Here is a 17,822-nt window from a genome sequence, read left to right on the forward strand (position 1 = left end):
CCGGGCTCGTGCATTATTTATATAAAATATCAATTTATAATCAATTATCGGTTGATAATAATTGAATTATGTAGATGATGACCCACAGAGCAGGTCGACGATCAGTGTGACTTGTGCGCGGACGGTGAACTGTGTATAGATGATGCGAAAGGGAAGGGGTTTGAATCCACTGAATGCAGCGTCGAAGTAGGCAGTCCTTACATATTTTCTCGAGCCAGAAAAAATCCCAAGGATTTATGAAGAAAACTGAGGATATCTTGAAGAACAAGGACCGCAGATGAAGAACGGCGAAGTTGATGCGGTCATCATCCGACGAGAAGTGTCTTCTCGTAAGGGTGACGATCACCGACGTACAAGCTTGATGGTGGAGATGAAGGACGTCCATCCGTCCGTCCGTCCGTCCGTCCCTCCATCCATCCATCCATCCATCCATCCATCCATCCATCCATCCATCCATCCATCCATCCATCCATCCATTATCATAATAGACAGGTATGCCTTTCTCGCGTTCAGTCTGCAAGCCTCTGTGAATTTACTAAACGTCGCCACAATCCTATACTTGCAACTAGTGCTGTGGCCTCATTATTTCTATACCTCTTATCTATAATTCGTTACAAACTGAGTCTAACCATCGTCGTCTGGGTCTCCCTCTACTTCTCTTACACTCCATAACACAGTCCACTATTCTCCTAGGTAACCTATCCTCCTCCATTCGCCTCACATTACCCCACCACCGAAGTCGCATTATGCGCACAGCTTCATCCACCGATTTCATTCCCAAATTAGCCTTTATCTCTTCATTCCTAATACCCTCCTGCCATTGTTCCCACCTGTTTGTACCAGAAATCATTCTCTCTACTTTCATGTCTGTTACTTTATGAATAAGATATCCTTGAGTCCACCCAGCTTTCGCTCCCGTAAAGCAAAGTTGGTCTGGAAACAGATCTATGTAAATATAGTTTCGTCCGGGAGTTGACTTCCTTATTACAGAACACTGTTGACCGCAACTGCGAGCTCACTACGTTAGCTTTACTACACCTTGTTTCAATCACACTTACTATATTACTATCCTGGGAGAACACACAACTTAAATACTTAAAATTATCTACCTGTTCCAGCTTCTCATCACCAATCTGGCATTCAGTTCTGTTGAATTTCTTTCCTACTGACATCAGTTTAGTCTTCATACCATACTCAATGCATCTGTTTTCAAGTTCCAATATACTAGACTGCAGGCTTTCGGCGCAATCTGCCATTAAGACAAAGTCGTCAGCATGGGACAGACTGCTTACTACATTTCCACCTAACTGAATCCTTCCCTGCCACTTTATACCTTTCATCATATAATCCATGTAAACTATAAACAGCAAAGGTGAATACTTTGCCTCGTATACTAATCAATGAGATGCATCGATAGTTGTTGCAATCGATTCTGTTCCCTTGCTTATAGATAGGTTCAATTACTGCATTTTCCAATCTGAAGGTACCTTACCAACACTTCATGCTAATCTTACTACTCAATGAAGCTATTTAATCCCTGTCTTCCCACTATACTTCACCATTTCATGAAGCTATTTAATCCCTGCCTTCCCAATATAATTCACCATTTCAGGTCTAATTTCATCTATTCCTGCTGCTTTATGACAGTGGAGTTTATTTACCATCCTTTCCACGTCATCAAGCGTAATTTCACCAACATCATCTTCCTCCTCCCCCTGAGCTTGGTTGTGTGCGACACCACAATGGAGATTTCCTTTTACGTTGAGAATATTTTCCCAATATTCCCTCCACCTTTCCAGTGATTCCCTGGGATTTGAATTCACCTGAATTGAGCAAAACACTGTTCATTTCCTTTTTCCCTCCCTTCCTAAAAATCTTTATTACTGTCCAGAAATGTTTCCCTGCTGTTTGACCTAGCCCTTTCTGGTTATTACCAGAATCTTCCCATGACACCTTTATGGATTCAATAACTATTTGGTTCGCTCTGTTCCTTTCATCTATGTACAATTCCATGCCTGCATCAGCCCTTGTTTGGAGCCATTTCTAATAATCCTTCTTTTTACGTTTACAGGCTGCTCTCACTTTATCATTCCACCAAGATGTTCGCATTTTTCCATCTTTTCTACTACAGCATCGCTGTTTGCCACCCTTCTTTTTCTATATACTGAACCTGCTTACTGTCCACTGTTCGATAATTCTCAGTGATCATATCCATGTACTTCTGTCTGATTCCCTCGTCCTGGAGGTTATCTACCCTTATTCGTTTGCAGACAGATATCACTTTCTCTATCCTACGCCTAGAGATACTTAGTTTTCTACAGATCATATAGCGGTGTGTATCATCGAAAAATCCACGAAAAACTCGTACATACCTAGCAGACTTCCTGAATTCGAAATCGTTAAAATATAGTCTACTGTGGATCTTGTACCCCTTGTCTCCCGTGTGTAGCTGTGAATAGCCTTATGCTAAACCCATACTACCACAGAAATCCAGCAAACGCTTACCATTCCCATTAACCTTCATATCGTCCCCACATTTACCAATCACCCTTTCGTATCCTTCCGTTCTGTTTGTAACTCTGGCATTGAAATCGCCCAGTAGCAGTACCCTATCCCTGCTGTTGACCCTGACTACGATGTCACTCAATGCTTCATAAAACTTGTCAACATCATCCTCATCTGCACTCTCACGTTGTGAATACACTGAGACAATTCTCGTCATAATTCCTCCAACTGACAAATCTAACCACATCTTTCGCTCATTTTCGTGCATAACAGAAACTATGTTGCGTACAATAGTATCCTTGACGAACAGCCCTGCCCCATACTCTGCCCTTCCCTTTTTAACACCTGTCAAGTACACTTTATAACCCCCTATCTCTTATTCGTTATCTCCCCTTACCCAAATATCACTTACTCCTAGCACATCCAGATGCATCCTCTTTGCTGATTCAGCCAGTTCTACTTTCTTCCATAAGCCTCATTAATATTGATAGCTCTTCATCGAATTCCATTTCGTTCGCCAAGGAGTCCCTCGCCTGTCAAATGGAAGTGGGACTCCCTTACTTCCATATGTCTTAGGCTTGCTTAAAATGTTCTGAGCTTGGTAAATTCATGTATCAGGATGCTACCCTACTTACACATAGTCAAAGTGAGGATCTCTCCACTAACGAGTTAGGGAGCACCGGTAGAATTTTATAGTCCTAGCCTCCTCAGCACATAGAGGGTCGTGAATCAGAATATGTCCGAGATTCCCACTCCCATTCCATAGCAACTGGTATTCCCACTCTCAGGACCACTTACTAGGCCACTGAGCCGTTGCCCATTGTTCACGAACTAGGACGTGACTGCAGTAACCCACACATGAACCATGAAGGAATAGAACCAAAAAAACTGACCACCCAAAGAATGTTGTTAAGGACTTTAAATAAAGAAAAGAGAAAAGGAGATGGAAAGGGTGTAGGGGGTGAAATGAAATTGATCGATCGAGTTTAGGGAAGAGTTAAATTAGATAATAGTAGTTCACAATACATTAATTTAGGCAATCGTACAAGGCAACTACACGAGCAAGTGTAGTACTGAAAAGCACTTGTATTTAGAAATCTAGCTGGAAACCATTGGAATAGAAAATAAATTTGTAACCGGCATTGTGATTCACTTACGCAAGACAGTACCATCCACTTCCAAAACTGTGTTTAGCTCTCTAACCTCTTATTTTCAGCTCATTAAAAACTGAGCCCAATCATCGCATTGGTCTCCCTCTACACCTCTTAACCTACATGGCCGGGTCCATAATTCTCCTTAGTAACCTATGCATCTCCATTCACCTCACTTGATCCCACCACCGGCAGCGGTTTATTTGCACAGCTTCATCCATTAATTCCTATCTTAGCCTTTTTATCCTCATTTCGAATACAATCCCGCCACTTTTTCCGCCTATTTGTACCAGCGAACATTCTGGCTACTTTCATGTAATAATAATAATAATAATAATAATAATAATAATAATAATAATAATAATAATAATAATAATAATAATAATAATAATAATAATAATAATGTTATTGGCTTTACGTCTCACTAACTACTTTTACGGTTTTCGGGGACGCCGAGTTGCCGGAATTTAGTCCCGTAGGAGTTCCTTTACTTGACAGTAAATATACGGACACGAGGCTGACGTATTTTAGTACCTTCGGACACCACGGGACTGAGCCGGGATCGAACCTGCCAAGTTGGAGTGAGAAAGCCAGAGCTATACTTTACTGCCTTCATGTCGGATAAGGTATGTTGAGTCCACCCCACTGTTAATACCGTGCAGTAAAGTCGGTCTGAAAACATACCAATGTAAAGATAGTTTCACTCGGGAGCTGAATTCCTTCCAACAGAATACCATCGATCGCAACTGCGAGCTCACTGCATTAGCTTTATTGCACCTTAATTCAATTTCGTTAAGCATTCTACCATCTTGGGAAAATACTCGTAAATTTTTGAAATGATCTGCCTGTTCCGGTTTCGAATTTCCTAGTTGATATTCAGTTCTCTCAAGTTACCTTCCCTACTGGCATCACTTTATTCTTGGAAATGTTAATTTTGAAATATTATACTCGCGGCATCTCTTTTTCAAGCTCCAGTATATTAAATTGCAGACTTTCAGCACAGTCTGTCATAAAGACCAAGATGATGATGATGATAGTTATTTTTATGATTAATATAATGCTATTTGTCTGACTTTCCGTAAGTTGTTATAGGTTTTAAGAGATGACAAACATTTTGCTATGATGATACGTTCTTTGGGTTTATCGCATTATGCAATCGTTTTAAGTGCTAATGGACTGCATCGGTTGGGAATGGAGGGCGAGTACCAGTTGTACTCCTCAGCATGTCTTACGTGGTTTAGTACAAACAGTTATAAGGACTGATGAAGAGACGATCTGTGATGCCAATGATTAGAATACAATATTCTATATCAACATTTTTTCTTTGCCCGCTTGTGGTATGCAGTCATTGGTATAAAAATGAATATCGACGGTGCGCGAGTAATGTCTCGTATTCCTCAATGCTCTTCCGATCTATTATCCTTCATAAGATTGGTCACGCCTCCCAGCCACACATGGATATGCAGTCCATCAAAACAACGTTCGTTGTGTTAATCTTCCTGTGTTAGTGTGCAAAGGAAAACGAACCTTAAATTCATTATGCTGTAGCAGTGCGTAAATATTTCTTGAAAAAATATATTCCTGCAGTACAGTACTCTAAGGTTCATTTTCCTAAATATATTGGCATAGGAAAGTGAACGCAACGAACATTGTTCTGATGGATTGCATATCCATGTGTGACTGGGTGGCGTGACCAGTCTTAAGGTAAATAATGGATAGGAAGATAATTGCGACATACGAGGTATTGGTCACGCACCATCGATATATTTTCAGATTGCAGTATCTTAATTAAAATGTTTATTTCAGAATATTATATTCCCTCTGCGCTAATATCCAATCTTTTACTGTAAATCTCCTTCACCTTATACAAACACGGAGAGTGATGGAACAGTCTCCATTGCTTTTGAGTTTGTTTTGGAATACGGACATTATGTGGATGATATTAGTATACCATTATCATACTCACGTGTCGCTGTCAAAACTGTCACGTGATGGCCATAGAACTACAGGTGTCACACCAGGAGAGAGAACAAAAGCCGTATCGGAATGTTGGCAGCATTCTGAGTTGTGTTTATCTCAGAATGTCATACAGAGTAACTGAGAGTAGAAAATTATGGTTTTCAGCACGCGCGGTTTTATATAATGTGTAAATATACGCTCGAAGCATGAACGGTTCGCATACAGTACATACCAATGAATTACTGCTGTTCATCCCATAGGTGGAAGATATCCTGGACGTAGGGAGAAAATGCATGTCTCAAAACATAATTTTTCAGAAGAGAGCATTAAAAATTCAAATACTTACAGTAAATCAGGGATATACAGTAGGAAGATACTTGGTACAACGATGACATATGGCATAATATAACACTTGTATTATTATTTGCGAGATTCAGTACGTATGCATTTTCGATTTTAACAAGTGGAGAAAGTAAAAATAATAAAGTGCACATAAGTAGTTTACTTAATAACTGCCTTCGTTAGAGCGGGGAAAATAGCATTAATGAACTTCTATGAACTCATTTCTGTTTTCTTATGCTCAGAAAGGCATATATAGAGCAAGGATGTAGGCCACATGGTGTGAGCAGGTTCTGATGTTAAAATATCTTCTACTCCGGAATGTTCTCATATACTTATAGGAACACCGTTACATCGGACTCTGATGATGTCAAACATACTTACAAGCGAAATAACAGATTTTAGTATACATGATCTGAGAGAGCGATTTGTAGGTTTTTTAAGGTTCTATTTCAAGAGTGAAGAACTTTAGATTTTGCAAACTACCTTCTTTGTGATTTTGAATGAGGCATTTGACTGTTAGTTTTCTTATTTTAGGAGCAAGTCTGTGAACTCATTATGTTATTACTCATTTGCCTGCATTCCAGTGACCAAACGAAGTCACAAAGTTAAGGTTTCTGGAAGCAAAGCAGGAAAGTTTCCTTTTCATATTTCAGAACAATCCTTTCTGTAGCTAATGTATGCTGAGTGTTGAAATTACGTCGTAGATATAAGCTCGAATATTAGCACAGTAAATAAAAAACATAAAGGAAGATAACTGAGAACATACAACAAAGATATTAGCTATAGCAATAAAAATTGTGTACAAAATCACCGAAGAAAATTGTGTTTAAGAAATAAGTGAATTTGTTTAATCATTGACAAAGAGATAATGGACTAGTTTAATTTTCCGCAGTAATCTGCATGCCAAGCACTACATTTCAGGGGCTATTCCATTCTTCCTAGAACTCAACATCAGACAAATAGGCCTACCGTCCTTACTAAGAACTGTTTTACAAGATTACTTTGAGAAAGTTCTCATTAAATTTTTGTGTCGGGAATTGTTAACACAGCCTCTAACTATGCAAAAAGTTGTCATTGGAGTATTGATATGGAACCAGTTTGCGGAATGCATTGGGAAATTCCCTTGCAGATTTTCAGAACTCCTCTGTAATGTGCTTCCCTCGTTCTGACCCTCTTACGGCTTGAGAGAACAGATGAGTGACAGTCATACAAATACAGTACCATAATACATGAAGTACTCAACCAGAGGAAAATGCCGAGCATTGCCACTTTCGCAAGAACTATTCAAGATACAAAGTGAGCCTAAAGAGAACTTTCAAATTCTTACATTTATCTTGTCCGACGTAACCGGAGAGTGGTCAGTGCAGCAGCAGGGCCTGCCAGAGAGCTCATCCATCAATATAAGATAATTTAATTCTCTTTCCTAGCCTCTGTCTCAATCTATTGTGGTTGGCAATTGATACGGATTTGGCCCAGTTTTACGGTCCGATGCCTTTCTTGACGCAAACTCAATGTGGAGGGATGTATTCACTATTGCGTTTTTCTGTGGTGGTTAGTAGTATGGCGTGTATGAAGATAAGGGTATTAAATTGAACAAAAACACTCAGTCACCGAACCAGAGGAATTAATCATTCGGCCCGACCGGGAATTGAACTCGGGTTCTGTAAACCAAAGGCCAGTGGGCTGAATAGTCAGTAAAAGAGCTGGACAATAAAGGATAATTTATTTACCGAAATAATGTACAAGGATCCTCCGCGAAGGAAAGAGCAGAGGTTTCCAGCATTCACATGGATAGAGACGGTAAGAATTGGTTTATTCGAGAAAGTTCCACGCATTATCTTGAGTAATTTTTATTCTTCTTCTTCTTCATATTATTATTACTATTATTACTTATTATTATTATTATTATTATTATTATTATTATTATTATTATTATTATTATTATTATTATTATTATTATTATTATTATTATTATTATTATTACTATTATACCGCTTTTCACGCACTGATGGAGTCGTGGGTGCGAACTGTGTTGCACATGTAGATCTGACCCGGTTTTACGCCCACATGCCTTTTCTGACGCCAACACTCTGTGAAGGGATTAATCATAATAATAATAATTAAAATCCGCAGCCTGTTTCCAGTCATTCGACCGAGTCAGGAATGGAATGAATGAAGCCCCCATCTAGCGGCGAGGATATAAATTGTGCCGGCTACCAAAGCCTGCCACACTCCTCTGGGGCAATGGTTAATGAATGACAGATGGAGTGAAATGATATTGGAGAGTGTTGCTGGAATGAAATATGACAGGGAAAAAAGGAGAACCCACCTCCGCTTTATCCAGCACAAATCTCACATGGAGTGACCTTGATTTGAACCATGGTATCCAGCGGTAAAAGGCTGGCGTGCTGCCGTCTGTGCCACGGAGGCTTCAATAATAATAATAATAATAATAATAATAATAATAATAATAATAATAATAATAATAATAATAATAATGTATATGCTTTCATACTTCTTCATTATAGACTGGTATGCCTTTCAGTGTTCATAGAAGCCTTTTGTGAATTTGCTAAACGCTTCCATAATCCGCTATGTGTGGCCTCGTTTATTTCCATGCCTCCTACCTTTGAATCATATCATTAGAAACTGTGCCTGACCATCGTCGCCTTTGTCTCCGTCAACTTCTCTACATTTCTTGCCCTCCACGAGAGTAACACATTATATCCTTTTTTTTTTTTTTTGTGGCGAGGAGAACATATAAGGGAAGCGGATAGAATTGATTATAATATACCCTATACAAAAATACGTCGATGATTAACCCTAACTAGACTCACCAGCAAGATGTCATGAGAACAATATCCCAAGGTCATTCCGGTAAATGATGGACTGTAAAGGGTAGGGTTTAAGTTTGTACGTCGATTTTTCACAGAATCAGGATTGTAGGTTCACAATACAGGATTAAATATGACTGTCTACCACTTATAAATAACAAAATCGGGATTACTTGGGGATACATATAATTTATTAAAAATAATTGAAATCCGGAATATTACTTTACAAAGAAAATATCAGGTGGGTGGATAATGAATGACATCACAATCAACAAAGGGCAAAGCATCTTATTGTTCTTTAGAGACGGACCGCGTTAATCTCGGCAACAGTGACCGCATACCTATCTAACAATGACAGTAACCTCAGCAAGGCTTAAATTTGCATTTCATGCAGCATCTGACGTCTCGACAGAGATTCATGAATTACCCTTGAAATGAAACAATTGCAAAATAATTGGAAGGAATAAACTTCCTCGATGGCATAAGATACGCATAAAATTATTTAAATTGTTATTAGGCCTGCATTAAAAGTATGGAGTGCGTATATATATATCCAATTAATGGGAGGATAAAAGGGGGGTGAATTTTTAAAATGAGCATATCTATATCTCATAACTTTGAAAGTTTACAGATGTAAACATTGGTATTTAGAATCTTCATTAAAAATAAAGAAACACGTATTCTTTGTTTTCGGAAAATCCCAATAGGAGGGGTGAAAAGGGGTGAAAAAAGCGGTTGAATGCCTTTAATGAGGATACTTATATTTCAGAAACTGAAGATATTACAGACCTGAAAATTGGTGTTTGGGATCTCCTTTAAAAATAAAGAAACACGTATTTTACTGTTTTTTGGAAAATCCAATTATTGGGGTGGTGGAAAGGGGGGGGGGTGATTTTTAAAATGAGTGTATCTATCTCTCACAGCTTTTAGAGTTTATAGATGTAAAAATTGGTTTTTAGAATCTCCTTTAAAAATAAAGAAATGCGTATTCTTTGTTTTCGTAAAATCCCAGTAGGAAGGGTGGAAAAGGGTGAAAAAAGGGTTGAATGCCTTTAATGAGGCTACTTATATTTCAGAAACTGAAGATATTACAGACCTGAAAATTGGTATTTGGGATCTACTTAAAAATAAAGAAATAAGTATTTTTTCATTTTTGGAACATCCAAATAATGTGGGGGGTGGAAAGGGGGGTGAATTTTTAAAATGAGTGTATCTACATCTTAAAACTTTAAAAGTTTACAGATGTAAAAATTGGTTTTTGGAATCTCCTTTAAAAATAAAGAAACATGTATTTTTTGTTTTCGGAAAATCCAAATTAGGGGGTGTGAAAAAGGGTTGGATTTTTAAAATGAGTGTATATACATCTCAAAACTTTAAAAGTTTGCACGTGTAAAAATTGATATTTAGAATCTGGTTTAAAAATAAAGGAACACTTTTTTTTCTGTAAATCCCAATAGGAGGGGTTAAACGGATGAATAATGGGTTGAATGCCTTTAATGAGGATACATTTATCTCAGAAACTGAAAATATTACAGAATTGAAAATTCGTATATGGGATCTCCTTTAAAAATAAAGAAAATCGTCGCCATAAGACCTATCTGTGTCGGTGCGACGTAAAGCCCCTAGCAAAAATAAATAAATAAACACGTATATTTTATGTTTTTGGAAAATCCAATTAATGGCGATTAAATAGGAGTGACAAATTGGGTGAATTTTTTTAAAGGTACATCTACAGAATATCTGAGAAACGTAAAATGTTACAGACGTAAAAAGTGGCATTTGTAATCTCCTGTAAATGTAAAGATTTGTTTTTGGAAACTCCTCTTAAGGGGAACTAAAAAGAGGGTGAAATTTTTAAATGAGAATTTATACAGTATATCTCAGAAAACTTAACACGTTACAGAAATGAAAAGTGGTATTTTTATCTGTATTAAAAATAGAGAAACGTGTATTTTTAGTTTTCGGAAATACCACTTTGATGGGGCGGGGGGTGGTTAAAGTGCCTGAAAATGGTGTTGAATTCTTTTAATTAGGCTACTGTTATCTCAAAAATGAAGATGTTACAGACGTGAAATTTGATATTTGGAATCTGCTTTAAAAGTAATGAAACACCTATTCTCGAAAAATCCAATGAATTGGGTGGGGGGGGATGTGAAAGAATTTAAAATTAATTGAATTGTATGAGAATACTTACATCTAATAAAAACTAAAGTTGTTAGGTCCTACAGACGTGAAAATTGGTATCTGGTTCTCCTTTGAAAACAAAGATAGACCCGTTTTTTTTGGGGGGGGGGAATCATCTTGGGGGCGGGAGTGAAAAGGAATTGAATTTCATTTCATAAGGACACAAAAATAAAAAACTGAAGAAGTTAGAGTCGTGATACCTGGTATTTAGAAAATCCTTTACTATTAAAGAAACAAGTATTTTTTGCCGGAAAATTCACTTAGGATGCGGGGGTGGGGGGAGTGAAAGGAAGTGAAAAGTAAGTGAATTATTTTTATGGGGATACTTATATCTCAAAACTGAAGGTAATAGACGTGAACATTGGTGTTTGGAATCTCTTTTAAACATAAAGGAACACGCCTTCTTTTAGTTTTTATGCGGGGGGGGGGGCTAAATAATTTTTAACGGCGGTGGAGTGTAAAAGGATGTGAGACCGATTGATTTTACTGTTCATAATGTATTTATAAGGAGCCTCCGTTGCTCAGGCGGCAGCGCCCCGGCCTCTCACAGCTGGGTTCCGTGGTTCAAATCCCGGTCTCTCCATGTGACATTCGTGCTGGACAAAACGGAGGCGGGATAGGTTTTTCTCCGGATACTCCGTTTTCCCCTCTCATCATTCACTCCAGCAACATTGTCCAATATAATTTCATTTCATTTGTCATTCATTAATCATTGCCACAGAGGAGTGCGACAGGTTTCGGCAACCGGCACAATTCCTATTGTCGCCCCTAGATGGGGGCTTGATTCATTCCATTCCTGACCCGGTCGAATGACTGGAAACAGGCTGTAGATTTTCGATGTACTTATTCTGATCATAACCGATCATTTTTAATCTTTCCTGGGTTCGTTTTCAAGAGCCATCTTTTCCTTTGGAGAACGTTCTTAGATTACAGTAGATTCTCCTGGCATATAAATAAAAATGTAAACACATTTGAAATAAACGATAGGAATCAGATTGGTCGTTCAATTGTTCACCTCTATAATAAGGTCAATAATGCATGGAGGTATGTCATTCGTATCGCCAGAAATCCCGCACACTTGCCTACGCGCGACAATGGTGCTGGTCACATTCTCAACAATGACAATGGCAGCACATGTAATTTACCGCCAAGTGGCGGTCTTGAATGTTGCTGTGGGGTCCAGAACATATAATAATAATAATAATAATAATAATAATAATAATAATAATAATAATAATAATAATAATAATAATAATAATAATAATATTCTGGACAGTCGTCAAATGTGCGGACCGCGCTGGAAACGGGTCCTGGACGGGTAATGACAAAGAACGCAGTCCGGCCGCGGGTTCAGTATCGCCAAGGCACCCAAGAAGACACCACGTTGGATCTCCTGAAGGATTTGATCCATATTAAAAATGCTTATAGGAAAAGATGGCAGAAAGTTAGGGACACAACTGACCGGGTGGAATACCTGGACCTAGCCCTGGAAGTACGAAATCGATTGCTGGAAAGAAAGATTGAAAATTGTGGGGAAACTAGCCGTGATCTATTAGAAAACAAATCAGATCGCGAATTTTGGCGGATTCTCTCAGGAAACGAGTCAGATCGCGAATTTCGGCGGATTATATATAAAAAAATAAGCATTCAATTCTAAATTTCAATATAATACCGTAGCGAAGCACGGGTATCTTGCTAGTATATATATGTGTGTGTGTACGTTGATCTTCACTTCTCGAGTATAATTAAGGGTAATGGATTGATTTACTTTTCTTTAAAATATAATTTCTCTCGCGCAAGGATAAAATCTCAATTTAAATGTTAAAACATATTCACAAGGTATAACACTAACTTGAAGAAATAAACCAGTAATGTAACGCTGTATCTTAGCCCGTAAACTAAGAACAGCAAAGGAAAACACACAATAGAATCCAGCTGTCTCCATGCTGCTAGATGTCATTCGAAGACACACAGCTGAGTAAACACAAGGAATAATGTCATGCAAAACTGAACATGCAGCCTGAAAGGAAATATCGGCAAGTCGCTGTGTTAAAATACCATGGAACATGCAATGTATCAGCAAGACATTCTATAATAATTAATCCAATACATCACCGCTAATTTCTGATCAGGGTGATTTCAAAGAATGAAAATACCTCAATCCAGCGACTGGTTTGTTGTCACATGACACTAACTTAAGCTAGCCATACACTTACAGGAAATCCTCAAGGAAAAAGCCTCCTGAATTTCCTTGGGGATTTCCTCAACCGAACCCTCACCCACACACGGAGAGACTTTCCTCCAGGAAATCCTCACGGAAAAGGCCTTGGAGATTTTCTCAGTGTTCAACTCCAGGTCAACACAACAATTCTGTTGACTGGTGGTGGTTGGTTGTTCACGTGGTGTTGCAAATAATTTTCATCGTAGTCATTTTTTGAACTCACTTGCCTCAAGCAAGGTTCATTCTTGTATATTTATATAAATTCTGTAGTTCTCGAGACATGACGATATAGGACATTCCCGACAATCACTTCACTTCACAAATCCTCAAGGCCTACTGCCGTCAACACATACACGCAGCAAGAGACTCGGAAAATCCGGCCTGCTTGGCCTCAAGGCGGAGAGGAATTTAATTTTGTTTGGGATTTTTGGATCTCTCGCACCCAGCGCGCCATCAAGGACGCCGCCACATACGTTGCGGAATTCCTCAAGGATTGGACAATTCAGGCCGAACCTCGAGGAAATCCTGGTCGTGTATGGTCACCTTTATACTTCCTCGTACGTAGATGGTTGTTAATCGTCTTCCGTAGATGACCAGTGCGCCCCAACGTCATTACTTAACTGAATACACTCAAGAAGATCAAATAATAATATTACCTTCCAATGTGCTTCATCCCATAAATCACTTGGGTCACTCGACATATGCGTGGCTGACAAACCCCGAGGACTCTAACCACACCCGTAGAACAAACTCGAATATCCGTAACACCTTGCGAAGTACACACTCGCGGAACAGATCAATCCGCTTATTTGTGGTCATGGTTTCGAAGATCCCTCTAACAATTAAATATTATCATTCATATCATGAAAAGTACAGTACTGCATTATCCATCGAGTTCATTCATAGCCTTTATCCCCTAATTCCGAGTATCCTCCAGGCATTTATCTCATCCCTTGGACAAGCGATCATTATGGCTAATTTTATGTCCCGTACTTCTAACTTATGCATAAGCTGTGCTGGTTCCTCCCATCTTTCACTCCCATATAGCAAAGTTGGCCTGAAAGCAGACCGGTATAAAGTTTTTGTCCAGGTGCTGACTTATTTCTTACAGAATACTGTTGATCGCAACTGCGAGCTCACTGTATTAGCTTCGCTGCACCTTGATTAAATCTCACTAACTCTACTACTATCCAGAGAGAATACCCATCCTAAATACCTGAAGTGATCTACTTCTTCCACTTTTGTAATCCTACCTAACATTCCTGCCTGTTAGGTTTCTTTCCTTCTGACATCATTTTAGTTTTGGAAATGTTCATTTTCTCACTGTAGCGCAATCATCAACATAAATGCCTTTGATTGACTTAAATAATCTACCCTAAATCCCATAATCCCTCAGTAAGGCTAACAACCTTTCTTCGGTTCTGTGTCATGTGCCTCCTCAAGATCTACGAAACATAACTGTCTATTCCTCTTGTAGCATTCTTTTTCAATTACCTGAGGCATATTGAAAATCTAATCCTGACAATCCCTCTGTGGTCTGAAACCACACTGGATTTTATCCAACATACTCTCAACCATTGACCACACCCTTTCGAAAATGCCGGTGAACATCTTGCTTGGTACGCTGATCATTGAAGTACCTCGATAGTTGTTGCAATCCTTCCTCTTTCGATGCTTATAGATAGGCACATTTACCGCTTTCGTCCAATCTGAAAGTGCCTCACTAAGATTCCATGCTAATCTTATTATTTTGTGAAGTCATTTCATCCCCGATTTCCCTCTGTATTTCAGCACTTCAGGTCAAATTTCATCTGTTACTGAAGCTTTATGATGATGGAGTTTACGGTAGTAGTTTAACGTCACACTAACACATCGAAAGTTTACGGGGACAGAAGGACGGAAAGGGGTTAGGATTGGAAAGGTAGTGGCCATAGCCTTAAATGAGGTACAGCCCAAATATTTACCAGGTGTGAAAAGGGTAAAACACGGAAAACCATCTTCAGGGCTGTCGATGGTGTAATTCGAACCCACCATTTCCCATTAGAGTTTATTTTCCATCCTTTCCTCTTCCTCTAGCGTCATTTCATTGTCATGATTGTCCTCCTCCCCATGAGCACGGTTTTTTGCGACGTCAGCAGGAAAATATCTCCTTTCACGTTGAGAATATTTCAAAATATTCCTTCCACCTGTCCCGTGATTCCTTGGGATCAACTTAAATTGCCAAAAAGACTGCTTATGTTATCCCGTTCCTTTCTGAGATTCTTAGTTAATGTCTCGAAAAGTTTCTCTTCCGCTTGAACTAGCCTAGTGATTACCGAAATTTTCCCATGACATTTTGCTGGACTAAACGGTAATTTGTTTCGCTCTGTTTCTGTCATCTACGTCTGCACCAATCCTTGTTTTGAGCGATTGCCAATACGCCTTATTTCTATGTTTACAAACTTCCCTCATATGATCATTCCACTAAAATTTTCGCGTTTTAAAAAATCTTTACACACAGTTGTTCCTAGGCATTCCCTTGTTGTTTCTACTAGAGCATCCCTGCATGCCATCCATTTTGTATTTATAACCTGAACCTGCTTACTGTGTATTTTTTGCAACTTTTCACTAATGGTTTCCACGCTCTTCTGTCTAATTTTCTCGTCCTGGAGTTTTACTACCCGTTATTTGACTGCAGACAGATTTTACTTTTTCTGTCCTAGGCCTGGAGATATCAGATGGTGGTTTGTATCGTCGAAGAATCCCCGGAATACCCGCACATTCCAAAAGATTTCCTGAATAAAACCAGTTATGATTAGTCTGTTATGGATCTGGTACACCTACCCTCCCATGTGTAGCGGTGAATGGCTTTATGCTGGAGGAATATATTGTACTTGCTATTTCCATCCTAGCACAAAAGTCCACTAAACACTTCCCATTCCAGTTAGCTTCCATATCTTCACCACATTTATCCATCAACTTCTCTTATCCTTCAAGTCCATTTCCAACTCTCGCATCTTAAAAATTCCTATCTCTTCCTCATTATCTTCCCTTACTCGAATATCATTTACTCCTAACACATCAAGACGCATTCTCTTTGCTGAATCCGCTAGTTCTTCTTTCTTTCATTCTTTCTTTCATAAGCCCCATTGATATTGATAGCTTCCCACCGAATCCCATTTCGTTCGCCAAGTTGTTTCCAAGGAGTCACTCGTTTCTCAAAGAGAATTGGGAGCCGTCACTGCCATAGGCCCGAGGCTTCCTTAAAATATTCTGAACTCGGTAAATTCTGTGAAGCAGGAAGCTACTCAAGCTACACATAGTCCTAGTGAGAATCTCGTCTCTAAAGGATTAGGGACAGTGAGGGATAGCATAGTTCTAGACTCTTGAGCACTCTGACAGCCATGACCTAGAATATGTCCGAGATGTCCACTCCTATCTCATAGCAACTGGCATTCTGACTCTCATGCCCACTTACTAGGCCACTCACCCGTTGCCCATCGTTCATGAACAACACCGTGACTACAGTAAACCACATAAAGAACCACATAATAATAATAATAATAATAATAATAATAATAATAATAATAATAATAATAATAATAATAATAATAATAATAATAATAATACGTTCCACTAACTACTTTGACGGATTTCGGAGACGTCGAGATTATAGAATATTATCCCACAGATGTTCTTGTAAGTGTCGGTAAGCCTGCTGTCAAGAGGCTGACATATTTGAGCTCCTTCCATTACTTAGTAGAAATCGAAACCACTAATTCGGCCAAAAGACCAGATATTCAGCCTGGCTAAATTTGAGTATTTTACAAATTTAAAACAAATCCTTATCCATCCCACTATCCTCAATTCTTGTCGTGTTATTACTCCATAATTTCTGATATTTCAACATTCTCTCCACTTCGAACTGGGCTGTCTTGGGAGCAAAGAATTCACTTAACCGTATTCCTACAATGTTCAGATTACCTAAGTATGTTATGTTCTTCAAATAGTGAGACACGTCAAAGTTGCTAGGCGCGATTTCTAATTAATAAGAAGGATAGCCCTATAGCAAGATCATCCAGTAAATATCGCACAACTTCCTGTGATTATCCAAAGACCCGCGTGGCCTTGCTTTGTGTTGTTGGAAAACTATTGTACCTTGTTTTAACTATAAAATATCATTTATCGTTTGGCCTTAATGTTTCCACGTGATTTCTCCTACTGGCTGCATTATACTGTACATGCCCAAATAGATATTTTAAGAAGCGATCAAGGAATATTATCTGAGTGTGCTTATGTGACTTTTGATGCGAGTTCAACCGAGCTCGATAGCTGCAGTCGCTTAAGTGCGGCCAGTATCCAGTATTCGGGAGATAGTAGGTTCGAACCCCACTGTCGGCAGCCCTGAAAATTGTTTTCCGTGGTTTCCCATTTTCACACCAGGCAAATGCTGGGGCTGTACCTTAATTAAGGTCACGGCCGCTTCCTTCCCGCTCCTAGCCCTTTCCTCTCCCATCGTCGCCATAAGACCTAACTGTGTCGGTGCGACGTAAAGCAACTAGCAAAAAAAAAAAAAAAGGGATACGAGTTCATTGCCACTGGACCTCCAGTTTTACTTGGAACCGATTCCCAGGGACGTGAATTTTC

The sequence above is a fragment of the Anabrus simplex genome, chromosome 2 (assembly GCF_040414725.1).
Source record: "Anabrus simplex isolate iqAnaSimp1 chromosome 2, ASM4041472v1, whole genome shotgun sequence".
In the NCBI taxonomy this organism is placed as follows: domain Eukaryota; kingdom Metazoa; phylum Arthropoda; class Insecta; order Orthoptera; family Tettigoniidae; genus Anabrus; species Anabrus simplex.